Genomic DNA, 13,486 nt, shown 5'->3' on the forward strand with positions numbered 1-13,486 from the left:
TCTCCTAATTAAGGAGAAGCAATCAAGATTTCCTCTCCTTTCATAGAATATTAAAAATATAATTTCTTACAGAGCTGTTATGTTCATCTAATAAGAAGGCACTCCATAAGGTCTGTGTTACTATTTTGTGAAAGTAATAAAAATGCATCTTCAGGAAATTATTCATGCTAATGAATCTAGAATGCATCTTTTATCTATTCTTCACGAGTACTGGAGTTATTTACTCTTCAAGTTCCAGTTGGACATAAAGAAAATCTTCCTCAAATAAATATGAGCAATGGTTTACCATTGGTTGATTAAGAGGACGATGTAGAGCCCTATCTCTATTTCTTTTGGAACGGTAGTACTCTTGTATGTCCCTAAATAGTACTGTAAAGCAATAGTATTGCTTTGTGAAGTATTGGGCTTCTTCTTTATACAAATATAGAAGCCAAGACTGGAAATCACACCTCAAAGAGGCTTAAAAATGTCACCTTATCGTTGGTGCACTTTGCAAATAGAGATCATTTTATGAGCACTAGACAATATGGCTCTCCACACCTGACCCCACGGGCCTACCCGTGATGTCAGAGGCCGCTCTGGTGAACAGTTCTGCTGCTCATTGTCAATGGTCTGCTCAGGGGCTGAACTCTCCCTCTCCGCATGTTTTTGTTTCCTGCTTTCTCTGATGTCAAGGAAGCTTGCTCAACCCGTGCACAGGTGCAGCCCAGGGATAAAGCTCAACTAATTGAGGGGTAGGGGGGAACTGTGGGTGAATGCTCCAGCATCCAGCCCTTCAGTGAGAGGCAACTGAGGAGTTTCCCCCACCGTTCTGTAGAGGGTTTTGAGAGGACTGTGCCTCAGTTGCCCACATAAAGTAACTTGTTCAACAAGGGATCAATTGCCAGGTGCTCCTCTTTCCCTGTCTCCTTCTCCCTCTTTGCTGGCTTGAACTCACAGACCACGAGATCATGACTTGAGCCAAAGTCAGACGCTTGACCGACTGAGTCACCCAGGGGCCCCGGTAGTGGTAGTATAGATCATACATTCTGGTCATGATACAATAATACCAATATCAATGACACAATTAGAGCATGAAACCCAGCAAAATCCTCAATTGCTTGGATATTTAAGATCACTCCTAAATAACACTTAAATGTATTAAAAATTATACCCAGAGTATAAAACAGCATAGTAAAAATGGTAATGAGATGCAGCTAAAGGTGTTGCCACAGGAAAATGCATTTCCTGAGTTTTTCCATACACTAAGAAAAAAGCACTAAATATTCCACACGACGTTATTTAAAAAATCAATTAAAAAGTTAATAAATGAAAATAAGAAAGTTTAACCAAGAGAATACGAAATAATGAAGTAGTTGTAACTAAAAATTAATGATCGGTTGCCATATACAAAGCCTTTTGTTATTTTTAGTAATTAACGTCATTTCACAGATGGCAGAACTGAGACACCAAATTGCCCAAGATCACGCATTTACTAGGTCATGAGAGCTGACTGAAAACCCAGGCTGCAGTCCGAATTTAGAGCTCTTCCTCCCCCTCTTAGGCCACGTGCTGCTACTCGGCAGCTAGGTCATACAGCGCACACACATACATATATGCGGGCACACGTACAAACAGACAAGGCATGCGTTTGTCTAATCGAGGAAAAGAAGGAAGAAACACAAACTCAAAAACATTACTTCCACGGAAGCGTCTGTAACTACAGATAAAGAGAAAACAGTGAAACAATGTATAATTAATAAAAATTTTTGCAAAATGTTTTCAAATACAGACAAAACGTACCACTTTCTACAAAAACGTAAACTAAAAATCAAAAGAAATGTACATAGTACGTGAACAAGGCTCACACATATGGAAGAAATCAGTAATACTGAGTGCGAATGCCTCCCTAAAAATGTCAGTTGAGATAGTTTCTTGAGTAATTTGTTTCAGGTCGTCAAACAACACATAAGTCTTTCCTTTTTTTTTTTTTTTCAGTTCTAGAATTAATAGCAAAAAATAAACAAATCTCTCTGATCTTTTTAAAGATCCTAGAAGAAACTCTATATACAGATTGTGTACCTGCATACTTGTACACATACCCACACATAACAGACCAGTATCACTATTAATATTGAGAAAAATGCTAAATAAAACTAAACCGAAGAGAAGACAGCTATAGACGATACTACACTATAAAAAAGTATACAGTATGACTATGTAGAGTTTAGCCCAGGATGTAACAATGGTATAATATTAAGAAATTTGTCAATATTATTCCTGACACCATTTTATCTCACAGGAAAAAAATACAATCTTCTTACTAGATCCTTAATAGGGCACGTGTTTAAAAAATTAATGTACTTAACAAGGAAGTTGTTCAAGTCCACCATGAGCTACACAGTATTATTAGGCGATTGTGATAGAATTGTGAGCAAGCTGGAGAAAAACTCTGACTGCATGAAGCTTACATCTGGCCAAAATTAATGGTAATAAAGCAAGTATAAACATAATGCATGCTATGAAAGAGTAAATACAGTGGATTATGCGACATATACCTAGGAAAGATGCAAAAATCTAAGGATTTAGATAGGGCTCTGAAAAGAAAGTGATCCTTAAGCTAATATAAGAAGACTGGGAAGGAATTAAGTAGGTCAAGGAGTTTAAGGAGGGGTGAATTCTGTCCAAATTCCTCCAAAAATTGCAGAGGATGGAAAACTTCCTGACACATTTTATGAGGCCAGAATTATTCTGATATTAAAGTCAGGCAAAATCATTACAAGAATAGTAAACTAAAAGCCAATATCCCTTATGACCATAGATGCACAAATTTTGAACAAGTTTTTTTTTTTTTCAAATTTTGTTAATGTTTCATTTATTTTTGGGAGAGAGAGAGAGAGTGCAAGCAGGTGAGGGGCAGAGAGAGACGGGGACACAGAATCCAAAGGAGGCTCCAGGCTCTGAGCTGTCAGCACAGAGCCTGACGCAGGGCTCCAACTCACAAACTGTGAGATCATGACCTGAGCCGAAGTTGAACACTTAACCCACTAAGCCAACCAGGCACCCCTCCACAAGTTTTTTAAAAAATCAAAAATAAAGATGTGTAAAAGGACAAAAAATCATGAATAAATGGAGTTTACCTCAGCAATGCAAAGTTGGTTTAACATTCAAAAACCAATCAATATAATTCACCGTATTAATAGACTAACAAGAAAAGCAAAGATGTGATTTTCTCAATAGATTCAGAGAAAGTATTTTCCAAAATCCAACAGTACTCTTCTTTTAACCCCTTAAACATATTATTAGTAGCTTTTAAAAAGTCTTTGTGTGGGGCGCCTGGGTGGCGCAGTCGGTTAAGCGTCCGACTTCAGCCAGGTCACGATCTCGCGGTCCGTGAGTTCGAGCCCCGCGTCAGGCTCTGGGCTGATGGCTCGGAGCCTGGAGCCTGTTTCCGATTCTGTGTCTCCCTCTCTCTCTGCCCCTCCCCCGTTCATGCTCTGTCTCTCTCTGTCCCAAAAATAAATAAAAAATGTTGAAAAAAAAATTAAAAAAAAAAAAAAGTCTTTGTGTGCTAATTTTACTGTCTTTGCCATTTATGGATATATTTCTATTGTACTGACAAATTTTCCTTGATTCTCTGCACATCATACTAAATGTTGTACATTGTATATGCTATATTTTTGAGAAACTAGTGTGGTGAATTTGTGTGTGTGTGTGTGTGTGTGTGCGTGTGTGTGTTTTATTTCATTTTATTTATACATTATCCATCTATCTATTTATCTATCTTTTTAAATTTCAGTATAGTTAGCGTATAGTGTTATATACGTTTCAGGTGTACAATATAGTGATTGAACAGTTGCACACATCACCCAGTGCTCATCATGACAAGTGCATTCGTTTATCCTTATCTTCTATTTCACCCATCCCGCCCCCCACCCCCACCCCTCTGGTAACCATCAATTGGTTCATTCTAGTTAAGAGTGTGTTTCTTGGTTTGTCTCTCTTTCTCCTTTGCTTGCTTGCCTTATTTCTTAAATTCCACATATGAGAGAAACCATATGATATTTGTCTTTCTCGACTGACTTATTTTGCTTAGCATAACGCTCTCTAGTTCCATTCCATCCATGTCATTGCAAATGGTAAGATTTAATTCTTTTTTATGGCTGAATATTATTTCATTGTATATATATATATATATATATATATATATATATATATAAAGGTGTGAGATATATATATATCTCACACCTTTATTCATTCATCAATAAGTAGATACCTGGGCTGTTTCCATAATTTGGATATTGTAAATGATGCTGCTATAAACATAGGGGTGCATGTATCCCTTTGAATTAGTGTCTTTGTCCAGTATGTATTCTTAATAAAGTTTTTCAGCAATTAAAAGAGATTCTCAATCTGACTAAGGGCATGTACATATAACCTACAACTAACAGCACTCTTAATGTTGAAAGATTAGATGTTTCCTCTTAGGATCAGGAACTAGAGAGGAATATCCATTCTCACAGCTTTTATTCAACATTGTGCTAGAGGTTAATTAGTGTTATAGGGCAAGGAGAATATACAAAAAGGATTCATGTTGAGAAAGAAAAAGTAAAGCTATCTTTATTCACAGTTTATGTTAAACATCTTATGAAATCAAAGAAGACCTTACGGGGAAATTTACTATATTCACAGATCAGAAGACTCCCTATTTTAATATGTCCATTCTTCCAAACTGATGTGTAGATTCAAAGAAATCTCCATGAGATCCCAACAAGTTATTTTGTGTGTGTAGAAATCAACAAGCTGATTCCTATGCAGAATATGCTGTACCCTCCTGTGGAGATTTACAATGAATAAAAAAATCTGGTAGTAAAAAATAGGTAAGTAAAATACGTTTAACCTTGTTTCATAAGTACTTGAAAATTGAAAACTTTTTTTGATGCAACATCAATTAACATCTCTGAGAACATATTTTAGAACACGTGCTAAAGGTAATAGTATTATATAAACATGGTCAGATATATGTCATGGAAAGAAGAACGTTGGCTGTTTAGAGAATGGTTGAGAGGGAAAGTAAAGGCTGGATGATCTTCTAGGGAAAAGATGATGAAAGTTGGAGGAAATAAAGAAAAATGAACTGGGGAGAAATTGATTTTGAGAGCTCCTTAGAAAGGATAATTGTTAGGACTTAACGATGAGCTGAAGGAATTAGGGTATGGGATAAGGAAGGTCATTCCTATGAGTTTGGCTTGAATCTAAAAACACTATAAATATGAAAACTCAAGATGATACTGGCCATTTCCAAAACTATTTTCTGCCCATCTTATGTGATATTCAGAAGTCCAAGGACAAATAAAAATGCTTTTCAGAGTTCCGGAAGATGGCGGCGTAGGAGGACGCTGGGCTCACCGCGCGTCCTGCTGATCACTTAGATTCCACCTACACCTGCCTAAAGAACCCAGAAAACCGCCAGAGGATTAGCAGAACGGAGTCTCCGGAGCCAAGCGCAGACGAGAGGCCCACGGAAGAGGGTAGGAAGGGCGGCGAGGCGGTGCGCGCTCCACGGACTGGCGGGAGGGAGCCGGGGCGGAGGGGCGGCTCGCCGGCCAAGCAGAGCCCCCGAGTCGGGCTGGCAAAAGCGGAGGGGCCGAACGGACTGTGTTCCGACAGCAAGCGCGACTTAGCGTCTGGGAGGTCAGAAGTTAACAGCTCTGCTCAGAAAGCGGGAAGGCTGGAGGACAAAGGGAGGGAGAGCTGCTGAGCCCCCGGACGGCAGAGCTCAGCTTGGCGGGGAACAAAGGCGCTCGCCAGCGCCATCTCCCCCGCCCATCCCCCAGCCAAAATCCCAAAGAGAACCAGTTCCTGCCAGGGAACTTGCTCGCTCCGCGCAAACACCTAACTCTGTGCTTCTGCGGAGCCAAACCTCCGGCAGCGGATCTGACTCCCTCCCGCTGCCACAGGGCCCCTCCTGAAGTGGATCACCTAAGGAGAAGCGAGCTAAGCCTGCCCCTCCCGCCCCCGTGCACCTTGCCTACCCACCCCAGCTAATACGCCAGCTCCCCAGCACCACAAGCCTGGCAGTGTGCAAGTAGACCAGACGGGCCACACCACCCCACAGTGAATCCCGCCCCTAGGAGAGGGGAAGAGAAGGCACACACCAGTCTGACTGTGGCCCCAGCGGTGGGCTGGGGGCAGACATCAGGTCGGACTGCGGCCCCGCCCACCAACTCCAGTTATACACCACAGCACGGGGGAAGTGCCCTGCGGGTCCTCACCACTCCAGGGACTGTCCAAAATGACCAAACGGAAGAATTCCCCTCAGAAGAATCTCCAGGAAATAACAACAGCTAATGAACTGATCAAAAAGGATTTAAATAATATAACAGAAAGTGAATTTAGAATAATAGTCATAAAATTAATCGCTGGGCTTGAAAACAGTATACAGGACAGCAGAGAATCTCTTGCCACAGAGATCAAGGGACTAAGGAACAGTCACGAGGAGCTGAAAAACGCTTTAAATGAAATGCAAAACAAAATGGAAACCACGACGGCCCGGATTGAAGAGGCAGAGGAGAGAATAGGTGAACTAGAAGATAAAGTTATGGAGAAAGAGGAAGCTGAAAGAAAGAGAGATAAAAAAATCCAGGAGTATGAGGGGAAAATTAGAGAACTAAGTGATACACTAAAAAGAAATAATATACGCATAATTGGTATCCCAGAGGAGGAAGAGAGAGGGAAAGGTGCTGAAGGGGTACTTGAAGAAATTATAGCTGAGAACTTCCCTGAACTGGGGAAGGAAAAAGGCATTGAAATCCAAGAGGCACAGAGAACTCCCTTCAGACATAACTTGAATCGATCTTCTGCACGACATATCATAGTGAAACTGGCAAAATACAAGGATAAAGAGAAAATTCTGAAAGCAGCAAGGGATAAACATGCCCTCACATATAAAGGGAGACCTATAAGACTCGTGACTGATCTCTCCTTTGAAACTTGGCAGGCCAGAAAGGCTTGGCACGATATCTTCAGTGTGCTAAACAGAAAAAATATGCAGCCGAGAATCCTTTATCCAGCAAGTCTGTCATTTAGAATAGAAGGAGAGATAAAGGTCTTCCCAAACAAACAAAAACTGAAGGAATTTGTCACCACGAAACCAGCCCTACAAGAGATCCTAAGGGGGATCCTGTGAGACAAAGTACCAGAGACATCACTACAAGCATAAAACATACAGACATCACAATGACTCTAAACCCGTATCTTTCTATAATAACACTGAATGTAAATGGATTAAATGCGCCAACCAAAAGACATAGGGTATCAGAATGGATAAAAAAACAAGACCCATCTATTTGCTGTCTACAAGAGACTCATTTTAGGTCTGAGGACACCTTTAGATTGAGAGTGAGGGGATGGAGAACTATTTATCATGCTACTGGAAGCCAAAAGAAAGCTGGAGTAGCCATACTTATATCAGACAAACTAGACTTTAAATTAAAGGCTGTAACAAGAGATGAAGAAGGGCATTATATAATAATTACAGGGTCTATCCATCAGGAAGAGCTAACAATTATAAATGTCTATGCGCCAAATACCGGAGCCCCCAGATATATAAAACAGTTACTCATAAACATAAGCAACCTTATTGATAAGAATGTGGTCATTGCAGGGGACTTTAACACCCCACTTACAGAAATGGATAGATCATCTAGACACACAGTCAATAAAGAAACAAGGGCCCTGAATGATACATTGGATCAGATGGACTTGACAGATATATTTAGAACTCTGCATCCCAAAGCAACAGAATATACTTTCTTCTCGAGTGCACATGGAACATTCTCCAAGATAGATCATATACTGGGTCACAAAACAGCCCTTCATAAGTTTACAAGAATTGAAATTATACCATGCATACTTTCAGACCATAATGCTATGAAGCTTGAAATCAACCACAGGAAAAAGTCTGGAAAACCTCCAAAAGCATGGAGGTTAAAGAACACCCTACTAACGAATGAGTGGGTCAACCAGACAATTAGAGAAGAAATTAAAAAATATATGGAAACAAACGAAAATGAAAATACAACAATCCAAACGCTTTGGGACGCAGCGAAGGCAGTCCTGAGAGGAAAATACATTGCAATCCAGGCCTATCTCAAGAAACAAGAAAAATCCCAAATACAAAATCTAACAGCACACCTAAAGGAAATAGAAGCAGAACAGCAAAGGCAGCCTAAACCCAGCAGAAGAAGAGAAATCATAAAGATCAGAGCAGAAATAAACAATATAGAATCTAAAAAAACTGTAGAGCAGATCAATGAAACCAAGAGTTGGTTTTTTGAAAAAATAAACAAAATTGACAAACCTCTAGCCAGGCTTCTCAAAAAGAAAAGGGAGATGACCCAAATAGATAAAATCATGAATGAAAATGGAATTATTACAACCAATCCCTCAGAGATACAAACAATTATCAGGGAATACTATGAAAAATTATATGCCAACAAATTGGACAACCTGGAAGAAATGGACAAATTCCTAAACACCCACACTCTTCCAAAACTCAATCAGGAGGAAATAGAAAGCTTGAACAGACCCATAACCAGCGAAGAAATTGAATTGGTTATCAAAAATCTCCCAACAAATAAGAGTCCAGGACCAGATGGCTTCCCAGGGGAGTTCTACCAGACGTTTAAAGCAGAGATAATACCTATCCTTCTCAAGCTATTCCAAGAAATAGAAAGGGAAGGAAAACTTCCAGACTCATTCTATGAAGCCAGTATTACTTTGATTCCTAAACCAGACAGAGACCCAGTAAAAAAAGAGAACTACAGGCCAATATCCCTGATGAATATGGATGCAAAAATTCTCAATAAGATACTAGCAAATCGAATTCAACAGCATATAAAAAGAATTATTCACCATGATCAAGTGGGATTCATTCCTGGGATGCAGGGCTGGTTCAACATTCGCAAATCGATCAACGTGATACATCACATTAACAAAAAAAAAGAGAAGAACCATATGATCCTGTCAATCGATGCAGAAAAGGCCTTTGACAAAATCCAGCACCCTTTCTTAATAAAAACCCTTGAGAAAGTCGGGATAGAAGGAACATACTTAAAGATCATAAAAGCCATTTATGAAAAGCCCACAGCTAACATCATCCTCAATGGGGAAAAACTGAGAGCTTTTTCCCTGAGATCAGGAACACGACAGGGATGCCCACTCTCACCGCTGCTGTTTAATATAGTGCTGGAAGTTCTAGCATCAGCAATCAGACAACAAAAGGAAATCAAAGGCATCCAAATTGGCAAAGATGAAGTCAAGCTTTCGCTTTTTGCAGATGACATGATATTATACATGGAAAATCCGATAGACTCCACCAAAAGTCTGCTAGAACTGATACATGAATTCAGCAAAGTTGCCGGATACAAAATCAATGTACAGAAATCAGTTGCATTCTTATACACTAACAATGAAGCAACAGAAAGACAAATAAAGAAACTGATCCCATTCACAATTGCACCAAGAAGCATAAAATACCTAGGAATAAATCTAACCAAAGATGTAAAAGATCTGTATGCTGAAAACTATAGAAAGCTTATGCAGGTAATTGAAGAAGATATAAAGAAATGGAAAGACATTCCCTGCTCATGGATTGGAAGAATAAATATTGTCAAAATGTCAATACTACCCAAAGCTATCTACACATTCAATGCAATCCCAATCAAAATTGCACCAGCATTCTTCTCGAAACTAGAACAAGCAATCCTAAAATTCATATGGAACCACAAAAGGCCCCGAATAGCCAAAGTAATTTTGAAGAAGAAGACCAAAGCAGGAGGCATCACAATCCCAGACTTTAGCCTCTACTACAAAGCTGTCATCATCAAGACAGCATGGTATTGGCATAAAAACAGACACATAGACCAATGGAATCGAATAGAAACCCCAGAACTAGACCCACAAACGTATGGCCAACTCATTTTTGACAAAGCAGGAAAGAACATCCAATGGAAAAAAGACAGTCTCTTTAACAAATGGTGCTGGGAGAACTGGACAGCAACATGCAGAAGGTTGAAACTAGACCACTTTCTCACACCATTCACAAAAATAAACTCAAAATGGATAAAGGACCTGAATGTGAGACAGGAAACCATCAAAACCTTAGAGGAGAAAGCAGGAAAAGACCTCTCTGACCTCAGCCGTAGCAATCTCTTACTCGGCACATCCCCAAAGGCAAGGGAATTAAAAGCAAAAGTGAATTACTGGGACCTTATGAAGATAAAAAGCTTCTGCACAGCAAAGGAAACAACCAACAAAACTAAAAGGCAACCAACGGAATGGGAAAAGATATTTGCAAATGACACATCGGACAAAGGGCTAGTATCCAAAATCTATAAAGAGCTCATCAAACTCCACACCCGAAAAACAAATAACCCAGTGAAGAAATGGGCAGAAAACATGAATAGACACTTCTCTAAAGAAGACATCCGGATGGCCAACAGGCACATGAAAAGATGTTCAACGTCCCTCCTCATCAGGGAAATACAAATCAAAACCACACTCAGATACCACCTCACGCCAGTCAGAGTGGCCAAAATGAAGAAATCAGGAGGCTATAGATGCTGGAGAGGATGTGGAGAGACGGGAACCCTCTTGCACTGTTGGTGGGAATGCAAATTGGTGCAGCCGCTCTGGAAAGCAGTGTGGAGGTTCCTCAAAAAATTAAAAATAGACCTACCCTATGACCCAGCAATAGCACTGCTAGGAATTTATCCAAGGGATACAGGAGTACTGATGCATAGGGGCACTTGTACCCCAATGTTTATAGCAGCACTCTCAACAATCGCCAAATTATGGAAAGAGCCTAAATGTCCATCAACTGATGAATGGATAAAGAAATTGTGGTTTATATACACAATGGAATACTACGTGGCAATGAGAAAGAATGAAATATGGCCTTTTGTAGCAACGTGGATGGAACTGGAGAGTGTGATGCTAAGTGAAATAAGCCATACAGAGAAAGACAGATACCATATGGTTTCACTCTTATGTGGATCCTGAGAAACGTAACAGAAACCCATGGGGGAGGGGAAGGGAAAAAAAAAAAAAAGAGGTTAGAGTGGGAGAGAGCCAAAGCATAAGAGACTGTTAAAAACTGAGAACAAACTGAGGGTTGATGGGGGGTGGGAGGGAGGGCAGGGTGGGTGATGGGTATTGAGGAGGGCACCTTTTGGGATGAGCACTGGGTGTTGTATGGAAACCAATTTGACAGTAAATTTCATATATTAAAAAATAAATAAAAAAAAAAAAATGCTTTTCAGCTACCTAGCAACGTAATTTTTTAAATGAACATATTATCTTTTATAACCAGAGTTCTAGAGACAAAGATGAACCAAGTAATAGGACTTACAGGTTCCAGGATAAATGGCTATGGACTGACTGTTGGACATTCCTAGATTGCTATCCAAGGTGCTGAACTGATTTGTCTAGTTCTTGGAAACTACTGCTGTTGCCCTTTTGCCTTTGCCTCAAGCTTAGTTCTCTGATGGAGTATCAGCCTTGTCTCAGACCAAGCTAGACTTCATCTGATAGCATGCCTGCCCTGAGCAAGACTAACTGACTCTGACTTTTGATTGAGGCAACAGCTTGATTTCTCAGTTGGACTCCTGGCATATCAGCTGCAAGCTGCAAGCTATATGTCCACAGACATTAAAAATATCCTGGCAGGTAGGTAAATATTTTCTCCAGGAATAAAATTGACCAGCCAATGGAGCAAGTAATTTGTTAGTGTGGATGGTTGTGAGCTATAGAAATTCTCAGGGTTTCATTTCAGCACATTCAGGTGTCAGAATCCTGAAGTTTTCCCTTTACAGGCAGCTTCTGTTGGCTGCCTGCCTATGTTGAACTTGACCCTATAAGGGACACATTCTCCTCCTTTAGGCACTTAACATCTAGTATAAAAAACAAATATATAAAGTACTGTTCAGTGGCCTATATTTAGCATCAAATAAATCAAATGCATTAGAGATCAAGACAGAGAGAATTAGCATGGATTGCAGTAGTTGGGGAAAGCTTCTGGAAGAGGAAGAGTAAAACACAGGCCTTGATGTACAGGTAAATTTTAGATAGGCAGTGAAGAAAAGGGGGTACAATATCACAGGTGTGGAAATGCCCATGGCACATGAAGGTAGTGAATACTCAACTGGTTCAACCTAGAGCTCCCTCTACTTTTATCTTCTCAACCCACATTCACGTATAACACTATCACCTTTCTTTGTATCTCTCCCCACAGTGATGGCATTATTTCTCTTACACAAAAGGAAGAAAAACCATATTTATTGACATTTGGAAGAAAATAACTCTATAACTTCCTTCAAGTGCTTTTGATATTTCCTAGTGACATGCTTCTTCAATGTGTAAGGAACCTTTTAAAACTCCTGGTCCTCGAGTCACAAGATTGAAGACTCTAGCTCTTAGGAAGAGTAGGAATGGCTAATAAAATGTAGCCCCTGGTTTGAAACAAAGCTGTCATGGTGCAAACAAGGACAATTTAAAAATGAACAGTAAGTGCAGGCAGAGAAAAGGAAGAATCTAGGAATATGCAACTTGTAGGGAAAACTGGAAGAATTCATAGGGAAAAGACATTCTTAAGTGAGTTTACAAGATCTTCCAGCCTACATGAGTCTAAACAAAATTCTGAGTCTTATATAGAATCCTTCTTACCACAATTTCAAAAAGTACTTTGATAGAACTTGGAACCTGATGTGACCAGGGCAGAAAAACTCCCTTCTTTGGAGTTCGACTTTGAGCTAAAGAGATAGGGGGCGCCTGGGTGGTGCAGTCGGTTAAGCGTCCGACTTCAGCCAGGTCACGATCTCGCGGTCTGTGGGTTTGAGCCCCGCGTCAGGCTCTGGGCTGATGGCTCAGAGCCTGGAGCCTGTTTCCGATTCTGTGTCTCCCTCTCTCTCTGTCCCTCCCCCGTTCATGCTCTGTCTCTCTCTGTCCCAAAAATAAATAAACGTTGAAAAAAAATTAAAAAAAAAAAGAGATAGAAGACTCAAGACCTCTATTTATAAGAGGAGTGTGTGGTTGTAATCAGCAAGTTTTTGTTTGTTTGTTTTACCACTACACCAATATTTTGGCATTGGATGGAACAATGTACTTAATGAACATGAATACTTTAAGTAAATTGATCAATATTATTTAGCATTACTTAATCACTTAAATTGTGATAACTGCCTATAGTATAGACATTTCCAACAGCAATGTCTGCCTGTAAAATCTATCTACTCAATGTTACCCCAAAGCAAGAAGTTAGTGTGAATACAGATTGCACTGTACTCACATGTCACCAGGTTTCATGAATGTGGCCAGCTAAACTCTTCATCTCCATTCTTCCAAGAGAACCCCAATTAACAACCAACTTCTTGACTATCATGAAGGGTATTCCTCAGTAGCTATATTCCTCTGGACAATCACACACACTCATTTTTTCATTTCTCTT

This window comes from Neofelis nebulosa, chromosome 9 (assembly GCF_028018385.1).
Source record: "Neofelis nebulosa isolate mNeoNeb1 chromosome 9, mNeoNeb1.pri, whole genome shotgun sequence".
Taxonomy (NCBI): domain Eukaryota; kingdom Metazoa; phylum Chordata; class Mammalia; order Carnivora; family Felidae; genus Neofelis; species Neofelis nebulosa.